This window comes from Nicotiana sylvestris, chromosome 12 (genome assembly GCF_000393655.2).
Source record: "Nicotiana sylvestris chromosome 12, ASM39365v2, whole genome shotgun sequence".
NCBI lineage: Eukaryota > Viridiplantae > Streptophyta > Magnoliopsida > Solanales > Solanaceae > Nicotiana > Nicotiana sylvestris.
In genome coordinates, this window is record NC_091068.1 from 110,226,609 (window position 1) to 110,230,557 (window position 3,949).

The window sequence follows — 3,949 nt, forward strand, 5'->3', positions numbered from 1 at the left end:
GCCCCTGTGCCAAGTTTCGCTAAGTCAAATACATGTTATGCACATAGAGCGAACCTACTAGGAAAATCCGGTATGAGGTTTGTTCTCCTAGGTTTAAATCTTGGTGGAAAAGGTATCTAGATTAGCTTATTCGAGCGGACAACTCGAGCCGAGGAGGGTCAGTGTACCGGTAGCATTGCTTTCCGGCTTAACTGGTGGTGCTCCCCGCCTAAAATAGGTGTGACTAAAATCCTTCACCGGGTGACAAACACCTCGGCTATCTCAAAGAATGTGGGCTATGTCAAGCAAATGCCCAATTTTAATTCAAGAAGACTCGGAGGGGGTGCGGGAGAAGACATTTTATATGTACCGTTCAAAAATATCAAAGCGGTAAAAAGCAAACAAGTAGCACATTATACCCAAATAAATCACAGTATATACAAAATCAATAAAGCCAAATAAAAGTCAACATGTACAAGCTCGAATTCTGGTTTTCCCCAGCAGAGTCGCAGAGCTGTCACACCTCTTTTCTCCCTCCAAGAAATATGTGTGCAAAATGTAACGGATTGTGGGTTAAAGAGCTTTTCCAATTAAAGTGACAAATTTGAAGTAAGGATTATTTTATTTACAGAGTCGCCACTTGGAATTGATTTTTACTGGGGTTCCAAGTCACCTTTTATTCGAATCCCTATTCAAAGGAAGGTTTGACTCTATTATTATTGGTCTGCGAAAACAAAGTCCGGGTAAGGAATTCTGTTGATCGGGGAGAAGGTGTAAGGCATTCCCTGAGTCTCGTGGTTCTAGCACGGTTGCTTTATTGTCTACATTTGGCTTGAATTAAACTTGGATAAACTGTGGTTTATTTGATTTTTATGCTTTTCTTATGACCGTTTTTATTTATTTTAAAAAAAAATTAAAGAAAAGATTTGAATAATAATCTATAACTTAACTAACGAGAGAAAATTATTGTTATTAGTACTAATTTAAAAGATGAGAGTAATGAGAGAAAATTATCAATTGACATTGCTTAAAACTAGTAAGATGTGGGCTTGTCTTGACATTGAATGTGGCAGCCCACTATTGGGTTGATGGAGTCAAATGGGCTCATGTCCAAGACAAAATCCAAAAGCCCATATGCTTTTGGACTTTAAATCTGCAGATATGGCATTTTAAAGCTATGTTACAGATTTGGCCACATCTTGCTATTTGCAATCCGTAGCCAACTATTTACAAAAATAAGTTTACAGATTGTATTTCTAATCTACAACTTAACTACCTTACTAAATAAGTATTTTTTAAGAGATAAAAAAAAGATTATTGGGACTCTAAAATATAATAATAATAATAATAATAATAATAATAATAATAATAATAATAATAATAATAATAATAATAATAATAATAATAATAATAATAATAATAAAAACTTAGCTTGGTGACAACAAAGGGACAAACATGGCTACAAGGGTTCAAATTTTAATATATATGCTCCTTTCAGACAACCAAATGCCAGTGGAATTATATCTAATGCTTTGCAAAAATAAAAATAATTAAAGATGCTTAACACAATTTAATTAACTAACATATCGTTATAACATTATCAAACATTCAAGAACATATAAAAATGAATTACAATAGAAGGATAAAGCTACTAATATTTCCCAGCGTCATTATCTTTCATTCCAACTCGATTTTATGAGTTTACATGGTCCGAAAATTACCTGGACAGCAGAAAGAAGAACAAATACAGTAGAGTCAGCTTTTTCCAAAATCAACAGTAGAACAATTAAACGGGCAGCAACAACAGCAAAAGACAACGACAACCGGCAGATTCAAACCCAAGAAAATAAACTAGAAATATCCAGCAAAACAGTACAATTATGTAATTCCAGAAAAATCTTTCAAGACTACTCTATTTTCCTTAAACAAGTTTTTCACTTAAGAATCAACTCACAAAAGCTGCTAAGGGATATTATAGCTACTGATTTTTTTTCTCTTTTTGTGTGTCTAGCTCCCTCAGTAAGATGGAGTGTTCTTCTTTTATATCAAAACAATCAGCTATTTTAAAAAAATTAAAAATCAATCTTCTTGACAGATTTTTCTACAAAATCTGCTCTCCACTATTCAAGACAGACTTTTATTCAAACACTGTCCAAAGGTCTACATTTTCTTACCAAACAATTTGACTTTTGAGTGTTGTACTCAAAGAGTCTTGAAGTTGTAAATAAACAATCAAACAAGTACCATATACTCTTAAGTATTTTTCACTACCTCACTTTTATCAACACAAAACTATTTTACTACTTCAACAAGTGCAAAAATAGAAAATTTGACATTTCAAACTTCAAAAACTAATGCTACAATAATTAATAATAGACAAAAATAAGATCTGAAAAATAAAAATAAAATAAAAAATCAGCCACGAAAAATAATAGGATTTTTACCATTTTATAATTCAAGTGGCCGAAAAAATGGTGGTATGCCAAAAGAGGGTGTTCGGGGAAGTCGCCGGAATTTGGCCGGATTTTGATCGCCGAATTTTCATGGTGAAATTGGCATCAATAGCTAGGTCTTGAGGAGCTCTATCCATTGATGTAAGTATTGTGGGGTGATAGTGGTTGGAGCTTCAAGAATTTGGGCAAAAAAGTGACGGGAAAGTTTCTTAGATCTAAGATTCAAGGAGTTTGAGGGATTTTTGAAGGATTTGGTTTGGAGATATGGATGGAGGATGTTGTGGAGATTACATGGTATGAATTTGGAGTTGTTTGGAGGTGGTCCGCCGGCGGCGGCGATTTCTGGCCAGCAGCGGTGGGCGGAGCTGGGGCGGCGTAGAGAGAGTGAAGAGAGAGAGAAGAAGGAGAAAAGAATTATGGGTGAAAATGAGGACAATTTTCAGATTTTTGAGGCTTTAAATACCTAAGCCAAGAGTGAATGAGATCCATTGGATCAAGATGGAATGGATGGGTATGATTTGATCTTGTTTCATTAAGTGAAACGACGTCGTTTTGAGGCAAAACTACGTAGTTTCAGACCCTTTCAATGGCAGCCATTTATCTTGCACTCTTGGACACTTTTTCTTTAAAATTTGGCCAAATTTCTTCCTTAATCCTACTTATTAAACTAATTTTACACAAATAAATTAATTAAATAAATGATCAATTAACTAGATTAATTCACCGACTGAACAACTAGTTAATTCTTAAAATGCACAAATGAAGAAAGAACTATTTTTTTTAATATTTTATGATAGGAAAGATGCAATTAAAATCACAAAAATTGAGAAAAATAATTAAAATAACAAAACACTAATAACTTTAGGAGGTGTTAAATAGTGCAAAAATTAGGTGTTCACAATCCTCGGTCTCAATCTCTGTAAGCCATAACTGATTCACCTGCACGCCTCAAACTGGAACCAACATAGTACATAACCGTGCAATCAACTAATCCATATCATACTCCCCCACTTGGCTCGAAGCCATATATCAAAACACAGTCAATAACTCATAACACATATACTCTACTTAATCCTTCATAAGCTTGTGAAACACAGACCATCTGGTACTTTAACTCTTATGCAAAGCTCGCATTCAATCTCGTAACAATTAAACCCACTCTCTTAAGCGACCCAAATTTAAATTTCAACATAGATATTTCAGTTATAAATGAGATCTTCTAACTGACAACATAAGGATCACACAACCCCAGAACACTCCGTAGGAGGTAACCCACCTGCTTTGCCCCAAACTGGCATTTCTGTATACATTCCACCGTCATAAATGTTACGCAGTCACTTAATCTTCCTGAGTCTGAACTCATATCGCACATGAAATTTACTTTATTCCCAAATAGGAGACATGAAAAGATTCTACACACACCCATAACTCGGGGCTATACCTCAAATCGAGATGAAAATCAAGTACCTAATAGTTCTTCTATCCTCCAGCAGACCCTTCTTGACGTTTCCAAATCA

At 34.6% G+C, this 3,949-nt stretch overlaps 1 long non-coding RNA gene across 1 annotated transcript; it reads right to left on the bottom strand.

Annotated features, from left to right (window-relative positions):
- Positions 1–1,536: 1,536 nt before the first annotated feature.
- On the bottom strand, positions 1,537–2,863 carry LOC138884267 (uncharacterized). Its single transcript, XR_011404432.1, has 2 exons — positions 2,424–2,863; positions 1,537–1,700 (listed from the first exon to the last, which is right to left on the bottom strand). It is a non-coding gene; the product is annotated as an uncharacterized lncRNA (long non-coding RNA).
- Between the last annotated feature and the right edge of the window lie 1,086 nt (positions 2,864–3,949).